The 23,383-nt window shown below is 39.3% G+C and overlaps 1 pseudogene; it reads right to left on the bottom strand.

Moving 5' to 3' along the window:
* Nucleotides 1-15,420: 15,420 nt before the first annotated feature.
* LOC149159503 (putative pectate lyase 18) lies at nt 15,421-19,651 on the bottom strand (annotated as a pseudogene).
* Between the last annotated feature and the right edge of the window lie 3,732 nt (nt 19,652-23,383).

Below are 23,383 nucleotides of genomic sequence, written 5' to 3'. Positions count from 1 at the left end.
TTTCCTTTATGAGAGATAGATGAGAGAAGAATAAAGGAGACCAACCTTTGTCTTGGGCTTGTCTCCTTGTTCGATTTCTCTCTCTTCTGATAGTCCTTTGCTACTTGCTTCCTTGTATACCCAGCTTCACAGAGTACCTGTAGAATCAAAGCAGCACAATACTATACAAGAACATGGATCTATTATCATAAACAATCTAGGATCAGATGTAAATTGACCATACAAATGCATAAAACATAAATCACACAAGAGTATGGAGGAAAACTTGAATAGCTTTATTGATAATCAAGAAAGAGCCAAGAGAGTTACAACCAGTTGTTTTGACCCAGCATCATCCTCTCAACAAGAAGCCCTTCTTCACCTCATAAAAAGCTTAGATCACCTAACACTATGATGTTGCCTCAAGAAACCAACAACAAATCCTTACAAGATGCAAAATTCCAGCCTCTGGATCTCTGGGATGAGGGATCCATATATAGATGTCTGTAAGGGAGATGAGTCAGCTTGTGATTTGATTAGTGTCTTCCCTTTGATAGTTCTTGCTTCCACTTGGAGATTGATGATCTCTTACTCATCCCTGGTCGAATTCAGAGTGGCAAGTGTCACAGGAGAAGTTTCTGGAAGATTCCATGCTTCTCCACCTCGCGGATTAACACTGCCATTTGTCTCTTCTCACGCATCGCACCCCATAGAAGGGCTTTTTGAAATGAAACACACCTACTGTGTGTATTTAGGTGAGATGAAACGCACTTTGCCTATGGAGCAGGTGGAATGATTCAGTTTTGACCAGTTCTGAGTAGTTTTTCATGGAGAACTTCTGGGAGAAGCTGTAATCAGTTGACCTTGTTCATTTAGGGGTTGGAACAACACTTTTAGGGACATAGGAGCCCTTGGTTTATGGACATTTATGCTTGGGGTTGCAGTGCCCAAAAATGTCTATAACAGTTGCCCCCTAAATCATGAGGTCGTTAATCTTTTTTTTTTTATGTCGGGTGAAATGCTTTATCATGAGGATCCGAAGTTCTTTCAAGCTAGAAGGAGACCTGTAATAAGATACAATACAATACATTATCTTCATAATATTTTCATGATCTAGCTGAGGCGGGCATTCCCATGCTCAGCTTTATAAATTCATTTTCATGTACATAGGACAGACAACCATCTGAGTGTAGACTGATGATTCTGGAGGAGCCATCATCCCATAGATTGGATGATTATCTGTGCAGCAATGATGTACATTTGATGTCTTTATTTTCCTGAATATATATCGCATCCCGGATGGGTGAAACTAGATCCAGGGTCTTCAATCTCATTCGATCTTCACTCAAAGTACAAGCCGATCCATGTCAGAGATGTTCTGGAGTCAAACATGGAAAGACATTACCTGATTACCAGCCAATGATGTAAGCTGTTAACAGGCGCGAGAGGAATCACCGATAATGATAATGATCCTCAAGGTACTGCAGTACAATTCACGTGGTGTGAATAAGGGACTTGGCATCGAACACCAAGCAAAATATTTCGACCGAAGGTCAATGATGTAAACCTATCGCCGGAAGTGAGAAACTTGCCATTGAGGCATGCAAGCTTCAAAGTACTGAAAGGGGTGTTCCTAGATCGACTTCTTGGATAATGAGCTGATGTCGACAAGAAGAAATCCGTCATAGGAGGGCCTTAATGAATCCCACATCAATGACATGGAACGGAGCAAATGATTTTAATGGAGGTGAAAACGATCTGGTGATATAAGGTTCAGGGTGGCGGTCATGAAAGAATGGAGCGTAAATGTATTGCAGCGGGTGAGACACAGGTGAATTCTCTGAGTGACTTCTCTTGAACATATCGGCGACACTGACATGATGGATTGGTAGCATTAACCCCAAATGTGGATGGTGTGATGTGACCATGGTGATGTGATCGGTGAATGAAACAACCCAACCCGACTTGGATGCGGAGTGAAAGTGTCATGTTCAAAAGCGACTTGCTACCAACAAAGTTTCTTCAAGTTTTCTTCCCAATTTTTCCCCAGTCATTGCTGACCGGTACCTCTTTATTTTTGTTAAGCTTGAGGAGGATAACATATGCTTGTTCTATAATTTGCCCTTCGAGCAAACCCATCGCTATGTTTTAACGAGCCTAGTGATAGTGAAACTCGTTCTTGTCTGTTATGGACAAGTTTGTCGCTATTAGGTTTTAACGAGTTTAACGACAAAGATAACTCGGTCCTTTTCAATTTTAGAGAGTCTGAAAAGGGATGTAAAGGAAACTCCAAAAATCCTTTTTCGTCATCTAATCCCTTAGGTCCCAAAAAGTATAAAACAATACAGAAGGGATGAATTTTCGGTACTTTTAACGAGCCGAACAAAACAAGCGCTCGATCGTTTTGTGTAATAATCCCTCAAGTCCAAAAAGATTAAAATCTAAAGGAGGGATAGCACTTCCGGTCACTTTAACGAGCTAGAGAGGCCAATGGCTCGGCAATCTTTTCATATTTTACGAGTTAGTTGAAAAGAGCTTAAAGGAGACTCGTCTTTGAGGAATGAGTGATAAATTCAGGTAGCAGCTGATTCCAGGTAAGGTTTGGAATTTCCCAATCACAGCAGTGTTACGAGGATGGCTAATAGAATCACTCTTCGCAGTTGTTCCTCAAAAGGGGTAAACAATCAAGTGGAGGTGAATGATCGGCCAATACAAAGTGGAGGTGATGGTGAGAACACGACCAAGGCTTTAAAGGATGAAGTGCTACATTCACGATGGTTATTTACCGGGAATTAGTTCATTTTTTAATGAGCTTAAACGTGGGGAGAAACATTTGCTCATGACTTATGTTTATTTTTTAACGAGCTTGAACTATGTGCTAAAACTGCTCGATTAATCCAGTCATATAATAAGAATGTCTCATATATAAAAATGGCATTATTTCAAAGCTTTGCCCCATATCCTTTCTTTATGCAAGTTAGGAAACGACCAATCCTACGAATTTAAAGGGTTAGAGGACCTACAAATTTAAAAAATAAATGGTCGCTCTTCGCTTGCACGCCAAAAGGTTTGCATGCCCCCAGGTATAAAATAGAGTTTCAAGGTCACCCTTCAATCTACCGACAAAATAGTTGTTTTATTGGGAAAGGTTTACCTCTTTCAGGTTACCAAAGATTGCTTTATCTGCAGCGCAAACAAACGATTCTTCGGCGGTGCCTACCGAAATAGACAAAGGTGAGTGGCGCAGACGCCCCCACCCACATAACTTTGACAAGGGAATCTTGTTCCAGTATAACCCCCTTTTCCAATCACAGACGGGAGTGTCAGACTAGTCATATATCTCTCGCAGAAACCTATCCTATACCTGAAGTTTTCCTGCCGAAGTAGACCAGGGTGCATGCCCCCTGGGTTTTAGTCATGTCCCCCGAATCACTCGCGCTCATCAAGTGGACGGACTGGGGATTGATGAGACATTCCTTGCGTGAAAAGACCATTCAGGGATGGTATATGACTATTTGCTATGCGTGAACCAGGGAATGAAAGCTGGTCTACGAGCTTGACCACTCTTCCTTCGTGCAGAAAACACATTACTCTAAAGAGTGATGAGACAATGGCTCCCATGCAATAAATATAGTCTCATCCAAGAAGTAGATAATAATCCAGGGGTCCTTGGACTACCATTACGTTCATTTGAACGGTTTTCCCTCTCAATGTTATGGCCACATTGAGAAGGATCCCTAACGGTCGACTGGTTCCTTTGTCAAAGCCTATTAGATTTCTCATCTCAGGCAAAAGCGATGGCGAACCAAGCGCTTTCCAAACAGTCGAGGAAAGGATACTCACAGAAGCCCCTTCATCTATGATGGTACCGGCCATAACCATTCTATATACTTGAGCAATGATTTGGAATGGTACACTAGCCAGTAAACGGGGTCTGCCTAGCTGATTCCAGTCAAAGGAAACAACTAGGTTGCTTGGAGGTGGGACCGAATGGACGGCCGGGTACGACTCTAACGAACTTCCTTCCTGCGATAAAGGAATGGGTAAATTGCCCCATGTTCATCGGAGTCTGTGTTTACGAAAAGAATTTGGACGGTGTCATCCTTGTTCTCCTCGGTGACTGTATCATCTGAAGACGGAACCTCTGAAGGCAAGATCAGGTCAACTGCCACCTCAACCTTTTGACTTTCGTCTGGTATGGGTTCAGATGGTTTATCTTTAATGATAGACGCTTCGGCCGACCACCTAGGCGGGTCAGCCGGATTTTCAACTAGTGACGGACTCGGCAAGAGTTTCTTATATCCAAGAGGGAAGTCGTAATGGTGAAACCGGACGATCGTCCAAAACTCTTTTAGCCTCATCTAAGAAGGGACAATGGTGGACGGTGTGATCACCTTCACACAGTTTACAAGGAAATTTGTACTTTTCTTTTTGTCCAGGAGCTTCACTTTCACTAGTCGACGGTGTGTTTTCAACATGATCATCAGAGGATGAGGACACCGGGTTGTGCAAACGAGGAGACCAGTCCCTTAATATCTGAGGGATGTAGGGACAATCTCTATGATAGTGGTCTCCTTTGCAAATGACACATGGTGATTTAGGCCTGGTCGACGCAGTGTGTGGATTTTCGCTAGACGATGCTTGGTTGCCCCTTTTCGCCTTTGGCTCCTTCTTCTTCTTTTCCTTCTTCTTCTTAGGTACTTGATTTTTGGCTTTATCAGCCTCATCAAGCGAAGAAGAAGGAGGAGAGGAAGAATTGGATGAAGTAGAGGGTTGGGGGGTAACTCTGGAATTGTCTAGTTGCTAACTTGATTGTTCAGGAATTGCGGTGTTCTGAACGACGGGGGTTGAGAAAAGCCATATGGGCAAGCCGATTGTCAATCCTGGAAGCGACAATGTGGCCATATGGGGTGCACCAACATCTCCCCAAGAGGAGAAGGAACTAGGATTTCCTCCAAGAGGAACTCCTTGGTTGGTGGATTCCATTTTCTCAACCTAAGACCAACGTAGGAAAGGTGATGATTATTCCGTTTAAAATAAATTTTAGACACTTTGACACAACTTGTTTTTTCAATTTTAAAGAGTCGATAAAAAACAAAAGATGACTCTAGTCACCTTCGATTTTTAATGAGCCTGAAGTGACAAGTGCTCAGATGGACCTTTTCCGTTAAGGAGTCTGAAAAGGAACGAAAGGGACTGCTCTGGAAATCTAGACAGAGGGATTACCAAACCAATCACAAAACTGCAGAATACTTTTTACGGTACGGCAGTCAATCTTCCCGAATGCTGTGTTCAGTGCATTGCGATCGATAGGGCGGCAGACATGACTTCCTATGGATAAAGGATTAAGCCTATTGTGGTCTCCCAAAATATACTCGACGGTACGTGGGAGCACAAGTCCATACTGGCACTTATCGTCTCAAAGTGGAGGAATCACCCAACCAATAGTGAAAACAACAGTTACCAGGCTTTACGACGCCGGAATATGTCTCTAGCCTAGACTTCTAGATGTTGTGCGTTAGGTTCCAAAGCGTTGTTAGATTCATTAAATTTATTTTATAGTTGATCTTGCTTAAGAAATTTTCCTTTCAGATTCACCGCGTGATGTAGATGTACAATTCCTAAAATGCAATCTAAGATGATAAACAGTCGTTTTATCTTCTTTGTGCAATGAAAATCCTAGTTACTAAGGAAAGAGAGATGGCGTTCTTTCAGCAAAGAGCATAGAGCACACACTATATGCACTGTCCCAAATCAAACCAATCAAACAGTCTAAATGAAAATGCACATGCATGTATTTGTTTTCAACCTTCTTAATATGTGAATGATAAAAGAAAGCTAATGCGCAAATCTGAATTATTTTTCAAAGCGACAATTACTAACAAGTTTCTTTTTCAAAATCAAAATGAAGACGATGACAACACTTTGCGATTTGGAAATGAAAACTTGCTTTCGACACTAGAAAAACTACTAATTCAGATCAAATACAATAGTAACAGGGTAATCGACTATCCAAAACAATCAGACTCTCTTCTATGACTGAAAACGACACTTGCGACACTTTCAAATCAAGAAACGACAGTACAATTACGTTACTTCTTTGTAAGGGAGAACTGAAAATGACTCAACAAATACATAAAAACATTTACAGTTCTTTGCACAATGGAGGCGGAATAACAGCAAGGAAAGGGGTTTCAAATAGAGGTGTACTGACTACAGGCAGCAAAACTCCTGAATAGATCTGAAAAGAGTGAACACAGAAACCAAAATTTAGGAACAATGCCTAGTCTGATCAGCGCACCTGTAACATAGTGAATTTGAAATGCAATGCACCTTCTACACTCGGGAAGTGCGCTGAATTTGAGATTCACAGAACAGATAGTGTGCTGGACCAAGGACGAGACTTTGATTGGGTTCTGGGTCACAGTTTGCAGTTCAGTTCAGGGATTTTGGCCGAGCAAGTGGTAATCAGTAAATCAATCACAGGGGTAGATCTAAGGAGGTTACTAGAGCCACCACAAGGGCAATTAGAGAGTTTGTAAATCAATTGTTTAATTCATAAAAAAAACCAGGAGATTGACTGAAGCGACATTTATTTACTTTGCATTTGCATAGAAAATGCAGTTCGAAGGCTACCTGGCTCAACTTCAGGCTCCGTCTGTAAGTTTATAAAGTAAACAAATGTAGATAAACAAACAACCTAGTCGCTCCCCGGCGGAGTCGCCATTTTGTTACAGGGAAAAGTGTCTATGCAGAACTACTAATCCCACTAAGGCTAGTGGCTACCTTAGAAACAAACAAAGTAAAGACTACTTTTGTTTTCCTTTATGAGAGATAGATGAGAGAAGAATAAAGGAGACCAACCTTTGTCTTGCGCTTGTCTCCTTGTTCGATTCTTCTCTCTTCTGATAGTCCTTTGCTACTTGCTTCCTTGTATACCCAGCTTCATAGAGTACCTGTAGAATCAAAGCAGCACAATACTATACGAGAACATGGATCTATTATCATAAACAATCTAGGATCAGATGTAAATTGGCCATACAAATGCATAAAACATAAATCACACAAGAGTATGGAGGAAAACTTGAATAGCTTTATTGATAATCAAGAAAGAGCCAAGAGAGTTACAACCAGTTGTTCTGACCCAGCATCATCCTCTCAGCAAGAAGCCCTTCTTCACCTCATGAAAATCTTAGATCGCCCAACACTATGATGTTGCCTCAAGAAACCAATAGCAATTCCTTACAAGATGCAAAATTCCAGCCTCTGGATCTCTAGGATGAGGGATCCATATATAGATGTCTGTAAGGGAGATGAGTCAGCTTGTGATTTGATTAGTGTCTTCCCTTTGATAGTTCTTGCTTCCACTTGGAGATTGATGATCTCTTACTCATCCCTGGTCGAATTCAGACAGGCAAGTGTCACAGGAGAAGTTTCTGGAAGATTCCATGCTTCTCCACCTCGCAGATTGACACTGCCATTTGTCTCTTCTCGCCCATCGCACCCCATAGAAGGGCTTTTTGAAATGCAACGCACCTACTGTGTGTATTTAGGTGAGATGCAATGCACTTTGCCTATGAAGCAGGTGAAATGATCCAGTTTTGAAGTTTTTCATGGAGAACTTCTAGGAGAAGCTGTAATCAGTTGACCTTGTTCATTTAGGGGTTGGAACAACACTTTTAGGGACTTAGGAGCCCTTGTTTTATGGACATTTATTCTTGGGGTTGCAGTGCCCAAAAATGTCTATAACAACAAGGAAGCAAAAAATTGTTTGTTGAGCAGACAGAGTTTCTTACACCCACAAAACAAACTTTGTATTCATTAAAAAACAACCTGTTACAAAAAGGATCTTCCTCTTAATAGAGGGATTCACGAAGAACTTCCAGTTCCATACAAAAAGAATTACTCTGTCTCTTCTGGAAATTTTACACTACTATGTGTAAAATTTCTTACATTTACTGCTGTAAAAGAAAATCTTCTGGTTTCATTTATTATTTGTGCTGCTGCACATTCCTTTTCATTTCAACAAACGGACAAAAAACAACAACTCCGCACTACGTGCTCCCCCTTGGATTTCATATGCGTTCTCAAAACAATACACTCGTGCTGCTGCGCATTTCACATTTTTTCAACAACAAAACTAACTCACACTGCTGCGTTCTTCACTTGCTTCACATATGTAAAAAATGAACAACAAAAAAACAACAAAACATAACAATGCGTTCTAACTTGCCATACTCCTGTGGATAAAAAAAAACATTAAAATTAAAATACTTCACCTACGTTCTACCAAACAAAATTAATTTCATTTATTGTTTTACTAGCGATCAAAATGAAAACTTCACGTTATGTCCATGGTGCAGGCCTGTATGCAACTTTAGTTTCAATCAACGGTGGTCAGCCTTCCTTCCAATTGAACGAATATCGCTTGGTCAAATCACATGAGCATTATGCTCCAATGAAAAGTTGTTTTGGAAAATAGTTCAAGCCACGTGTCAAATGATGATTGTCATCGCTACTCCTCTGAGGAATACCAGCGTTTGGCAAAAGGCAGTGCGATGAACACTGGTGGTTTTCTGGAATTAAATGCTGCACGGTTCAATTGTTGCGGCAGTTGAAATTATAATTTCAACACTCCCCTTTAATTTCAACTGCTGGGTTATCAGTCATACCCAAACATTTCCTCAAAAATTCAAAACTTTTCTGCCCCAATGGTTTGGTCAGAATGTTTGAAACCTGCTCCTAAGTCTTGCAGTGTCGTAAAACAATTTCTCCACTGTTTACCAATTCCCTGATGTAGTGAAACTTTGTGTCAATGTGTTTCGTTCTCTTATGAAACACATCATTCTTGGATAATGCAATAGCTGAGCTATTGTCACAAAATATCACAGTTCCTTTTGTTTGCTCTTGGCATAAGCTCCTTAACATCCTTCTCATCCAAACTGCTTGACATGCTGCTATTGTAGCTGCCACATATTCTGCCTCTGCTGTAGACAATGCTACAATAGGCTGCTTTTTAGAAGCCCATGAAATGGCTCTTGAACCCATGTGAAAAACATAACTGGATGTGCTTTTCCGATCATCTACAATTCCAGCCCTATCACTATCAGTGTATCCAATTAAATCTAAACATTCTGAAGTAGTATATAAAATGCCAAATCTTTTAGTACCTTTGACATACCTTAGAATTCTTTTTGTTGCCTGCCAATGTGCTTCTTTTGGCCTCTCCATGAATCTGGAAATTAAACTAACAGCATACATTATGTCCGGCTTAGTTGCAGTCAAATACATGAGGTTGCCAACTATGCTCTTGTACAAACAAGGATCAAAATCCTTGCTGTTGTCCTCTTTGCTGAGTTTTAATCCCATCACTGTGGGAGTGATTGCTGCCTTGCTCTCTTGCATATGAAATCTTCCCAATACTTCATTAACATATTTTTCCTGTGAGATAAAAATCCCATTTCCATTTTGTTCTACTTCTATTCCTAAGAAGTATCTCAGCAAACCCATGTCAGTCATTTCAAATTCTTCTTTCATGACTGTTTTGAAATTTTCAATAAGATGATCTTCATTACCTGTGAAAATAACATCATCAACATATAACACAACAATTAGTAATTTACCATCCTTTTCTTTGATGTAGAGGGTGGGTTCTCCCTCACACTTTTCAAATCAATTTTCCAGTAGATAGGAATCTATACTATTGTACCACGCTCTTGGTGCTTGCTTTAGCCCATAAAGAGATTTCTTCAATCTGCACACTTTGTGCTCTTGGCCTTTCTTTTCATAGCCAGGAGGTTGTTCAATGTGAACCTCTTCCATTAACACTCCATTTAGGAATGTTGACTTCACGTCCATTTGGTAAACTTTCCACTTATTTTGTGCTGATATGGACAACACTACTCTCACGGTTTCCATTCTAGCAACTAGTGCAAAAGTTTCCTCATAGTCTCTCCCATACTGCTGCTTATATCCTTTGACAACTAGTCTTGCCTTGTGTCTTTCTATTTTGCCTTCAGCATTACTCTTGGTCTTGTGGACCCATTTAACTCCAATGACTTCCTTTCCTTTTGGTAGTTCAACCAAATCCCATGTCCTGTTTCTTTCTATGGCATTGATCTCATCATCCATAGCTTCTATCCATTTCTTAGCCTTAATTGCATCTTCGAAATGAACAGGGTCATCAACATGACAATATAAAGCAAACAAAGAGTTCATACCTTCATTTGCTGCCTCTTGTTCATAAATATCACTTAAATTTCTGAACTTCTTACCTCTTTCATTTGGTGTACAAGTGCTTGAAGAAGCACTTGAATTTCCTCTTTGTGGTGTGCTTATAGAAGCACTTTCATTTCTCCTCAAGGGTGTCCCTTGTTGTCCTTGTGTTGGTGCTACTGTTTGGGGATGTATTTCAGCCATCTCCTCATCATGTTCATCATGTGACAAAGAGCTTTTAACATTCACTGTTTTCTCTATGCTTCCATCCCAAGCTTCCTCCTCAATGAATTGAACATCTCTACTCACAATAAGCTTCTTGGTGGATGGGTTATACAACCTATAAGCTTTGGATTCCTTACTGTATCCAATGAAAATACATTTCTCCCCTTTTCTGTCCAACTTCTTCCTTAGATGATCTGGAATGTGTGCATAGGCCACACATCCAAAAACTTTCATGTGAGTGACTCCTTGCTTTCTCCCACTCCAAGCTTCTTTCGACACTCTGTTCATCACTTCTTTTGTAGGGCATCTATTCAAAATGTACACTACACAATGTACAGCTTCATCCCAATAATCATTTGGAAAATGCTTTGCCTTTAACATACTCCTTGCCATATCCATGATTGTCCTATTCTTCCTTTCAGCAACTCCATTTTGCTGCGGGGTGTACCTAGCTGTAAATTGCTTATGAATTCCATTTTCTCTACAAACCGTAGAAATTCTTTGGAGATATACTCACCTCCTCTATCAGTTCTCAGAACTTTGAAATTCAATCTGCTTCGGTTTTCCACAAGTGCTTTGAAATTGCAAAATCTTTCAAACACTTCACTTTTGTTCTTCAAGAAATAACCCAAGTTTTTCTTGTAAAATCATCAATAAATGTTAGAATATAGTGGATGCCTGCTAGTGATGGAGTTTGCATCGGTCCACATAAATCTGAGTGGAAAATATCTAAGGGTGCTTTTGCCCTTATGCTTTTCCCTGATGGAAAACTTTCTCTGTGTTGTTTCCCCAAGATGCAACCTTCACAATGGATGTCTGGTTTCTCTATCAATGGTAATCCTCTTACCATTCCTTTTCTACTCAACAAATTAAGACCTCCAAAGTTGAGATGTCCAAATCTCAAGTGCCACAACCAATTTTCATCCTTTGGTTCACTTTGGAAAGCCTCTTGAGTCACTGCTGCAATTACTTCTTTATTTTTCAAATCTGCCTTCATTCTGAGAGGGAACACCCTGTTCCTTGTCATCTTCACTTCAGCAATACATTGATTGCTAGGTGATCTATCGATGATGGTGCATACAACATTCACAAAGAAAACATTGCACCCCTTTTGAACAAGCTGTCCAATACTTAAGAGGTTACATTTCATTCCAAAAACATAATAAACATCTGCTATGGTTTTATTTTCTCCTTTCTTTGTTAAAACTTTTACTTCTCCTTTTCCCATAACAGAAACTCTATTATCAGTTCCTAGTGTGACTTGTGACTTTACATTCTAATCTAACATGGAAAAGAGGGCTATGTTTCCTATCATATGGTTGCTGCAACCGAAGTCTAGAAACCATACATCTTCACTCTTTTCTTCAGCAATATTACAGGTTAAAAACAAATTGTTTTGGCTAATATTTTCTCTAGTGAAATTTGCACTAGTTCTATTACTCATACCATGTTATTTCTTCCTACATTCATTTGCATAATGCCCATATTTTTTATAGTAGTAACATTGGATATTGGATTTTTCATACCTTTGTCCTTGAGCATGATGTTGTCCACTTTGTTGGCTGTTGCCTTAGCATTGGTTCTGATTTGGATTGCTGCCTCTTCCTTGAGCATTTGCTGGACTGTTTCTTCCACCTCTGTTTTGGCTTCTACCTCTTCCTCTTCCAAAGGACATCTGGGTCTTGAAGGCATGTTCTAGAGATGAGTTTTCATTTCTACTCAATCTCTGCTCATGTGTTATCAGTGATGCATATAGTTCATCAACTGCGAAGTTTGTGAGATCCTTTGTCTCTTCTATGGTGGTGACAATCACATCAAACTTTGAGGGTAGGACCCTCAACAGTTTCTCCAAAATTCTCCTTTCTTCAAGAATCTCTCCATGAGACCTTATCTGTGTGACCAGACCAATCACATGTGTGAAGAATGAGTCAATATTATCTGACTCCTTCATGCAAAGATTCTCAAAATCTCTCCTCAGCAGCTGTAGTTTTGTTGTCTTCACTTTCTCCATGCCTTGATAGGCTGTCTTGAGAGTTTTCCATGCTTCTTTGGATGTCTTTGCTGCTGCTATCCTTGGAAACACACTCTCATGCACTACTTGATACAATAATATGAGGGCTTTAGAATATTTCTTCTTATAACTCTTCAATAGATCCTTCTCTGTCTGATTTAACCTATTAAACTCATTCTCATCTGCTAGTTCTTCAAAGCCATATTCAACAAATTCCCATAAATCTTGTAAGGCAAGTAGGGCTCTCATGGTTATTGCCCAATAGTCATAGCTTTTCCCATTAAATTGTGGGAGCTGAGTATTAAAGATACCCATGCTAGTGCTGGTGTTGGAGCCAGCCATTCTTGCACTCTTAACTATGCTTCAAATATTTGACTGTGTATTTAAAAATCACTGACTGTCTTCAACAACAACACAAAAATTAGCCTGAGAAATACCTTGGATTTTTGACTGAGTCTTCACTCTGCTGGAGAAGCTGCTATAGCAAGAAATCCTTTCTACAGCTTCTTTGACACCTTCAAAGAGCTTGAACAAGCTCTGATACCACTGTTGGAAATTTCTGGTAATTTCAAACAAAAATCTGAACAGAGAACAATGCTCTGTTTTGCACAGGGAAGCTAAAATATGTTTGCTGAAGAGCAGAGTTTTACCCACACATAAAAATTTTGTATTCATTAACCAGAATGTTGTTACAAAAGGATATTCCTCTTAACAGAGGGATTCACCAAGAACTTCCAGTTCCATACAAAAAGAATTACTCTGTCTCTTCTAGAAATTTTACACTACTCTTACATTTACTGTTGTAAAAGAAAATCTTCTGGTTTCATTTACTATTTGTGCTACTGCACATTCCTTTTCATTTCAACGAATGGACAAAAAACAACAACTCTGCACTACGTGCTCCCCCTTGGATTTCATATGCATTCTCAAAACAATACACTCATGCTGCTGCGCATTTCACATTTTTTCAACAACAAAACTACCTCATGCTGCTGCGTTCTTCACTTGTTTCACATGTAAAAAATGAACAACAAAAAAACAACAAAACATAACAATGTGTTCTAACTTTCCATACTCCCGTGGATAAAAAAAAACATTAAAATTAAAATACTTCACCTACGTTCTACCAAACAAAATTAATTTCATTTACTGTTTTACTGGCGGTCAAAAAGAAAACTTCACGTTATGTCCATGGTACAGGCCTGTATGCAACTTTAGTTTCAATCAACGGTGGTCAGCCTTCCTTCCAATTGAACAGATATCACTCGGTCAAATCACATGAGCATTATGCTCCGATGAAAAGTTGTTTTGGAAAACAGTTCAAGCCACGTGTCAAACGATGATTGTCATCGCTGCTCCTCCTAGGAATACCGACATTTGGCAAAAGGCGGTATGATGAACACTGGTGGTTTTCTGGAATTAAATGTTGCACGGTTCAACTATCGCGGCAGTTGAAATTATAATTTCAACACTTATCGGAAATCCTTATGGATGTATGCACCCAGATGTATGGAGGGGTTGCTTAAGTATTGAACGAGAAGGATTGACCTAGTACAGTATTGAGTTACTGCTCACCCTTAGCACCAAAAGCATCACCAGGAGAAAACGCAGGAACAGAAGCAGTTACAAGTCCTATTGAAGCACCACCAGCAAAGGTAGCAAGGGTAGAGTCAGGAGTTGCATCATAAGCAAGGGCAGTTGCACGAACAGTTCAAGAAGTAGGAGCAGCAAAGCCAACAACTAGGTATATGTATAGGGCGAGGACAGGAAAGACAGTCGATCCAATACCAGTAGTTCCAGGTAAAGCACTACCAGCAGAACCACTAGGTAAAGATCAAGACCTAGGAAGCAAAGAAAGCACCAGTGGTAGCAACGATAACGCACCTAAGTTATCTACAGCGACATGTTCATATTATTGCCTGGGCCTATTAGCTTATTTAAGCTCCAGGGATGGTTTCATAGTACAATCATATTTTGAACAAAAGAAAATGACCTAGATGTCTTGCCAGCATCGGAAACCTTTGATGAGGGATTTTCACCTTCTTATCAAAGATATTGTGTATGTCAATATCAGTACACCATCGAAACCATATATTATCAAAGATGGGGTTGGTCTAATCTTTCAATAATGCGAGGCCACTCTTATCATTATTTTGTCTCATATCTTGACATGGCACTGGCATATCTAAAATGGATGAGTGTATTATAATGTATAATCTCAGCAGACTATTGAATAATGAGTCAAAAAATGACAAACTTGATAGGTTATGGCATCAATGCTATGATCTTAAAAGAAGTATGAAATCTTGTAATGTTAGATTTCCATTAGCATCTTGGGAATTTAAGGCATAAACCCTACACAGATACAATATAGTATATATAAGCAAGCTCTCACTCTTCAAACGTGAACAACCCCTTTTTCATCGAATTTGTACATCCCATCGGGACAAAGACCTAGCAAAGGCAGTTACAGGTGCACTAGTAGCATATTATCTAGTAGCATATCCAGTAGCTTAAGTATACCTAGGTCGATAAAGAAACTAAAGTGGTCTGGAATAATTAGTTGACCCCGTTGCTTAGCTTGAACCAGTTCCAACAACAGCAAAGGCACGGGGAGCTTATTCCACGCCAACTGCAGTATAAGCTAAAGCATAAGTAGCTGACCCACCACCAGTAGAAAGCTAACCCAAGTCAGAGCTAACAGTAGCGGCATTTGAACCAAAGAATGTTTAAAATGACTATTTTTAAAATTTACATTTTCATATAAACATGAATCTTTTATACTTGCGAAATTGAAAAAGTAATAAATTGTAGATCAATATCGATACGCACGATAACTTATTATTATAAAAGATAATGTGAAGGATAAGAAGAAAAACATTGAGAAGTGTAAGAAGTGCGACATTGAAGAAGACACAGTTTACAAAAGTAAAAGCAATGTTTGCGGCTAATCAAGTTCAGGTGTGATAATTGTGGGTAAGAAGTTGCAGTTAGCAGCGAGTTCCTTTCGTGCACGAGAGCACGCCTGCATTCCTGGTGATCTCTTCCACGAGGCCTGAACTCTTCGGTCTGCCACTGTATGCAGTTGCATAGATCGAAAGCACCTGAGATCATGACGGTGTGAAATATGCACCATTTAGTAGCATATCATCTTTTGATATCGAGTTCCACTTTTTCCGTCCACCTTCTATGGTGTTTTGCCTCATGGTTACTTCTTTAGCAAAGGGATTTGCAGATGCCATAAATCTATTGCCTTGACTCAGTATGGTGGGGTTTGAACTTCCACCGATGGCATACATTTACCACTCAGTGTAATCATTGTTAAACACATGGAAGTATCCAAATCGACACCTACATCCATTTAATTCATTATTTTAAATCTAAATAATATAGCTATTTCTTACTTTTCCTTCACAACAAAATGAAAAATAAGAGGGGAAATGAATGAAACAACAATTAAATTATTCACCTTGGCATTCGTTGCACGAGACCTTCGCCAAAATGGTTGAGTGCAACCGTCACTGTGACGCAATAGCATTACCTACCATAGGAGAAAAGCAGACCATTGTGAAGGTCGAAGAGAAGGAATAAAATAGAGTGAATTCTAATTAATGAGCGAATGAGTATGTGAGCTGGCTTACCTTGTTGTGGCGAGTGAAGTAATTATTGGAAATGGTGATATAGGTAGATGACTTAGCTGCCTCAATGAGGCCATCTTCGAAGTTAGACATAGAGCAATGGTCCACCCATATGTGCCTCGCTGTCTAGATGGAAATCCCATCTCCATGATTTATTTTTCTCGACCCAGTCTTCAGAGGATACATATTTACCCCAGCGTTTCCTAGACTTTTACAGTCATGAATATGGATGCCGTGAATGATGATGTTTGTCGCATCTTTAATGGTGATACACGGGCCCTTACCAATGTGGACTTTGGCGCCTCGTCCATCGATTATTTTGAAGCTGTGAATAACAAGCTCTTCCACAGGGGCTCCGTTTGAATCACGGCATGACGCAGTGTGCCATGGGATGGATTCACGGAATCATCACCGGCATCGTAACAACATAAAACTTGTCGTTCTTGCCTCCATTGGCATCCTTGCCAAATTCAATGCCGCAATCTGCCAGCCGTTTTCTGTTGCGCTCCCAATTGGGGTCGCACCGCCACAGTCATCGATGGGATTACCCGTTGCACATGACACCACGCTCAGCTCCTCTTCTTCTCTTGTACTGTTAATAATGCTTCTTCTTCTGTCAATTCAACCTCCAACATCAAATAATTAAAGGAAAACAACACAGAGATTAACAAAACGAAACCTAATGTTGCAGTGAGAGCACGCTTGCGTTCCTTGTGATCTCTTCTACAAGCACTGAACTCCTCGGTCTGCCACTGTATGCAGTTGCATAGGTCGAAAGCACCTGAGATCCTGACGGCGTGAAATATGTACCATTTAGTAGCATATCATCTTCTGATATCCAGTTCCACTTTTTCCATTCACTTTCTGTGGTGTTTTGCCTCTTGGTTACCTCTTTCGCAAAGGGATTTGCATATGCCATAAATCTATTGTCTTGACCCAGTATGGTGGGGTTTGAACATGCACCGATGGCATACATTTCCCACTCAGTGGAATCATTGTTAAACACATGGAAGTATCCAAATCGGCACATACATCCATTTAATTCATTATTTAAAATCTAAATAATATAATAGCTATTTCATACTTTTCCTTCACAACAAATGAAAAATAAAAGGGGAAATGAATGAAATATCAATTAAATTATTCACCTTGGCATTCGTTGCACGAGACCTTCGCCAAAATGGTTGAGTGCAACGGTTGCCTGCATAATTTTGTGAAGATGGTGGTCGTCACTGTGACCCAATGGCATCACCTACCATAGGAGAAAAGCAGACCACTGTGAAGGTAGAAGAGAAGGAATAAAATAGAGTGAATTGCAATTAATGAGCGAATGAGTATGTGAGCTGGCTTACCTTGTTGTTGCGAGTGAAATAATTGTTTGAAATGGTGATATAGGTGGATGCCTTGACTGCGTCAATGAGGCCATCTTCGCAGTTAGACCTAGAGCAATGGTCCACCCATATGTGCCTCGCTGTTGAGATGGAAATCCCGTCTCCATGATTTATTTTTCTCGACCCACTCTTCAGAGGATACATATTTACCGCAGCGTTTCCTAGACTTTTACAGTCATGAATGTGGATGCCATGAATGATGATGTTTGTCGCATCTTTTATGGTGATACAGGGGACCTTGCCAATGTGGACTTTGGCGCCTCGTCCATCGATTGTTTTGAAGCTGTGAATAACAAGCTCTTCCTTGAGTTCGATGAGCATGTCATTGTGGAAGATGATGCACAGTGGCTCCGTCTGAATCACGACATGACGCAGTGTGCCATGGGATGGATTCACGGAATCATCACCGGCATCCGTAACGACATAAAACTTGCCGTTCTTGCCTCCGATGGCATCCTTGCCAGCCGTTTTCTGTTGCGCTCCCAATTGCGGTCGCACCACCAACAGTCATCGATGGGATTACCCGTTGCACATGATAACACGCTCAGCTCCTCTTCTTCACTTGTACTGTTAATAATGCTTCTTCTTCTGTCAATTGAACCTCCAACATCAAATAATTGAAAAAAACAACAAAGAGATTGACAAAACGGAACCTATTGTGGCAGTGAGCGATTTACTTACTGTTGAACTATTTTCGCTCTGTTGGTCTGATCTTTCTCCACAGGAAACATGAATCTAGTTATATTGCCCGGTGTCTCGACTATCTTCCGTCCCATAAACTTCTCTCCATATTTTGATTCAAACGGCTTTGGCGGCCCCCATGAACGCAACGGAGTATTCCAGTCAACAGCATGCATCTCAAAATACTAATTTGATTCGGAGTTGTCTTTAGTGCGATTTTTTGGAGATTCCAGTGATGGAATCCGGCAGAAAAAATTAAAAATTGAGGTTAAATCTTGATTTGTATTATTTAAAATGGTTTTTTCACTGCAAATTTGGATTCAGCACCCTGAAAAACCCGTGGGACGCTTTGTTTGTGCAGAAATTAGCTATCAAACTCACAATTTCAATAAATTGCTGCCCGATTTTGACCAGAAAAACCCACTAGAAAAACTTCCAAAAAAGTCTTTTTAAAAACAATTCCATTTGATTCCTCATTTTGTCTTATCAAAGAAACAACAACACTAAGAACACTGGTGGTGGCGGCCTTCTTATAGCTTCCACCGTTTTGTAGTTACTATCATTTCATCACACTTGGTAAATTGCAGTATGAATTTCCTTTGCGCATGTTTTTATGATGGCTTCAGGAATGTAGGGACATGCATTGACTGGAGGAAGATGGAAAACGTCAGCAGTGAATCTTTTAAACACATCACAGACTTGGAAGTCGAACATTGATGTTTGACCACTAAAAATCGCCGTCGACGACATATTTTTTTGTTCGCGTGGGGCTGGACTCAGCTTTGTCTTCTCAAGAAAAGGCCTTCTTATAGTATCCACCGTTTTGTCGTTATTATCATGATTTCATCACACTTGGGAAATTGCAAATGTAAGCTGCGAATTTTTATCCACTGGAGGGAGATGGCCAACGTAAGCTGCGAATTTTAAAACACAGCACAGAATTTTAAACTTTGATGTTTGACAAACTTGCTTGCTAAATAGTAAAATCCACCGTCCACGACATATTTTTATGTTCGTGTGGCGCTGAATTATATAATAACAACTTCTTCTTATGAGATATTGGAAACATTCAAGTAGCGGCTTTCTGAAGGCTTATTTAGCGTGATGAAGGAAGGATCTCTCACAATCTAATATGTTATAGCTAAAACCAACATCTGTCGAAATTTTGATATGAAAAACTGTACTTCAAAGAAAATGGTGACGCCTTACCAACCAACACTGCACTACCGCTCTTCTAGTGATACGGAAACAACACACAAAATACGGAATATTGCGAACTTCTGACTGTATTGTTACGCGTCAAATCTCTAGAATATTATATTCACATGTCATAACTTGCAATTCACGTTTCATATGAATTTTAGATCAAGTTTAACATGTAAATCTTAGGTAAATATCTAATGGTTACGTTTACTATGAATTCAAGATCAAGTTTAACATTTAAATCTTAGTTAAACATGTAAATGTGAGGGCGGTTCCTATTTCCACCTCCATAGCAAAGTTAATGCTATGTCCTTACACCCTCTAACAGTGGCAGATAGCCTCCTTGACGTCATGGCGCCCTTACATGCTTGACCATGGATCATGGCAGTTACATGCAGGCATCCCTCTCTGACGATTACAGGTCACGCAGCTCCGGCGACTCTGCTGTCTGCCGTGCTCCTGCCCATCGACCCTGCCTGCCTCCACTTTGGCCTCCACTCTGGCGTATTAATGAGGCACATTTACGAACCTGAGGCACATTTATGAACCTTACCAACCATCCTCGATAATGTATTATCTTCTCAAATCCCGGCAATTCAAACTCCCGACAATTCAACCATTGAACTCCGGCGAACAGAGGAGAGGTTACAACCATTGAACTCCGGCGAACAGAGGAGAGGTTACAGAAGGTGATTCAGTGCATGCAACACTTCGAGGACGGAAGATTTCAAACGCTCTTTCGACCTCTGTCTTGCGCGTATACAGGTATTATCGTATACCCCTGCATACCTTTCTTTTTCAGCACGGTCTAGCAGTGGCAGTAGCAACCGAGCCGGCCCGAAATTCCTCACACATAACTATGGTAGAGTTGTTGATGCAGGGCTAGCCTGCAAACCCCAGAATCTTCAGTAATTTCTGCGCATATAGCCCAATTGACATTCCAAGATAGGGCAATTTCATATATTTCCCAAATGCTTCATTAAATTTTACTTCTGCAATTGTAATTCCTATCAGATGATTCTCAGTGTCTGCATCTCTGTAATTATATTGCAATTTCCATTTTTCTATACAGTCTTAAATGCCAGCGTTCAATCTTTAACTTGTTCATACAGCCTTTCCAGCGCCAAGACAGTGTGTTTAGATACAAAAAGAGTCGTTAATCAGAGTCGGTTTCAATCAGAACTCAACCTACAAATTCAGTTTACTACCCACAATTTCTTCAGCGCTAATAAAACTCAAATCACTCTGCATTTGCATTATAAAATGACATGGGAATCAACCCACAACTTTACCATAACACTGGCTGCGTTTTAACTTGATTTATTTACTGTAATTAAGACTGGAATCGATCTCCATCGATTTGGATTCATAGCACAAACTCAATAGGTGAAACGATCCTAGCAATTAAGCATTCTGCAATTCAACGCAATCAGCGTCGATCCAGCACATAAAATCTCCATTTAATCAGTGCACAACACATAAAATTCAGAATGGTAGTCGATTCAATTGGACCTGACTAATTCATACCTGTGAACTTATAATGCAGATCCCAGAACTCATTATTTATCTGAAACGTTGTTTTATATTCCCAAACCCAACTCGTCATTTACCCAGATTGGAAATGTTGTCTGTAATGTGAACTATGAGTCGATTTTGTTCCTTTTTCAACAATTTATACTTACACCTTCACTGTAGTTTCCCACAAGCATAACAATGTCAGTTCTGAACTTTAACCTCTGCATCAGCACAACTTGTCATCTGCCAAAGTGAATACCTCATTCGATTGGGAATTCAACCAGATTTCTAACCATAACATCGATTCTCAGAAATAGATTTAAATTCTTCTATTAAAACAGAAATTCATAAAACCCAATCATCTTTCATCATTGCATTCCATCAACACTACAATATTGATATTAATAATACCAATTCCTCTATTCCGGTGCAGAGTCACAATACAACCCAATTACAACGTCGATTATTCAGATCGATTTCCTATCATATTGCAAATTAACCATTCACATAGGATTTAATGTTTGATTCAATGTCTTCTGTCTTCAATAGTTTTGCAATGAACTCATAAACAATGATTTCTCAATCAAATTGTATAAAACGGGCATTCTTCATTTAAACCCAATTGTAGAAGATATATTCCACTCCAGAAATCGAACTACGCAATTCTGAAACCACTTTTTACATTAACAATGAAAGCACTTACAGACTTTTTCCTTGTCGGATGTGCAACAATAATGGCCTTACAATTGCCGGAGGCTTACAAGCCTTGGCTGTCCAAGCTTTTCTTCTCCTTTCTAATTTTAAGTGGAATGATGATGCTGGGATAAGCCGAATAGTTATGGTAACCACAAAAAAATAGATATGAATATTGATTTTTACTTTAAAGTGTTTTTATGATGTTTTTAACAACACTGTTGTTTACATATTCATTTATAAGGAAGTAAGAAAATGGAGGAAATTAGACATGAATGGGAGGTAACTATCAAAGGCACCAAGCAAGTGTTCACTTGTCTTGTTGGTGGCTGTGCAGGGAACTTGAGTCGATCTAAGCTATCTGGCCTTAATCATCATCGGGCTACCACCCACAATCTCCCACCAATTCCTCCACGTCAAAGAGGTCGAGTAAGAGATGCAAATGCTACATGGGCGATCAAATCAACAAGTGCAGTTAAAAGCCAAAATGCCAAAATACAATATGATTTAGATGCAAGGCTATGTCGTGCACGAAAACAAGCATATAAAAGATTTGTCAATGAAGAAATTCTTTCAGCTGTAAGTATTTATTAGTATTTATTTGTATATGATTTTTTATTAATATTGTCAATGAAGAAATTCTTTCAGCTGTAAGTATTTATTAGTATTTATCTGTATATGTTTTTTATTAATATTAATTTATTGTTGTGGACTAAATTCATTGAAACTTGTTTTCACAGTCAGTTGTTACATTTGATCATCTTAATGATACTTCAAAGCAAAGGATTTGTAAAAAAATTCAACGTTGGGATCAGAGTCTACCTCGTAGACGTATGGAGACAATGAAGCGCATAGATATTGCTTTAAAAGAGAAAGCAAGCATTGAGGTTCCCGATGATGTGGGGGAAGAAGGATAAGATGGGCACAACCATATATTAAACTTTGATGAAACTAATCAGGACAATGACAACACAGTTGAGTCCATTTTTTTGCATATATTAATTTTTTAGACATTTTAACATTAAATAATATTTATATTTATTATAATTGTATACTAATTTCTCATTGTTATTGATATGCAGAGCCTAATGAACAAAATTCCCCAAATTCAAGCCACCAACTATTACGACGCTCACCTAGATTTCAAGGTTTTCAAGGGGTTATTGGGCCAATAAGTTTTTAATCCATATAACCTATTCCACTAAAAACATTAATATATAAATTGTTATGTTTTACCATAATGATGCGATGAGAAATGGATGTTCTGTATTATATATCGTTATCCTTGATTTTTTTTGATTATGTGTGTGTGTGTGTTATTTCTTATTTATGGTGCAGGTGTTCCATTTGGAACCATCACAATCAATGAAAACCCCTTGTCGAAGCCTTAAGAAGAATGGAAATGAAATGGTTCAAATGCTACAACCATCTTCACATCCAATGTCACAATGCAAGGTAAGATTATATTTATTTATACTCTTATAATTTTATCATATTTTTACATTTAATTCTATTTGAGTCACATACTTATATCTATGTATAATCTAATGTTCAGAGTAATGAATATACATCTCCTAAAACACCTTTGCACATGTATGTTGGTGGACATGATACTCAGCAAAAATCACATTCTCCTCAACCATTGCGGCATTCACCTAGACTTCAAGATAAATTAAGAGAGGTAAGTTATATAGTACATATCTTAGCTCATAATAACATTGACATATTTTTTTATGACTAGTTAATGCATTTTCTTTTCATAGTCGTTACATGTTCACCATATTCTCATTATATCTATATAGATTTCGATATTTATTGATAGCTAGTCAATG

This window comes from Pinus tabuliformis, chromosome 5_2 (assembly GCF_031772625.1).
Source record: "Pinus tabuliformis cultivar Carrire ecotype Pingquan chromosome 5_2, CPIR1, whole genome shotgun sequence".
Taxonomy (NCBI): Eukaryota; Viridiplantae; Streptophyta; class Pinopsida; order Pinales; family Pinaceae; genus Pinus; species Pinus tabuliformis.
Note: the sequence above shows the minus strand (reverse complement) of the source record. Positions and strands in the feature narration are given on the sequence as shown.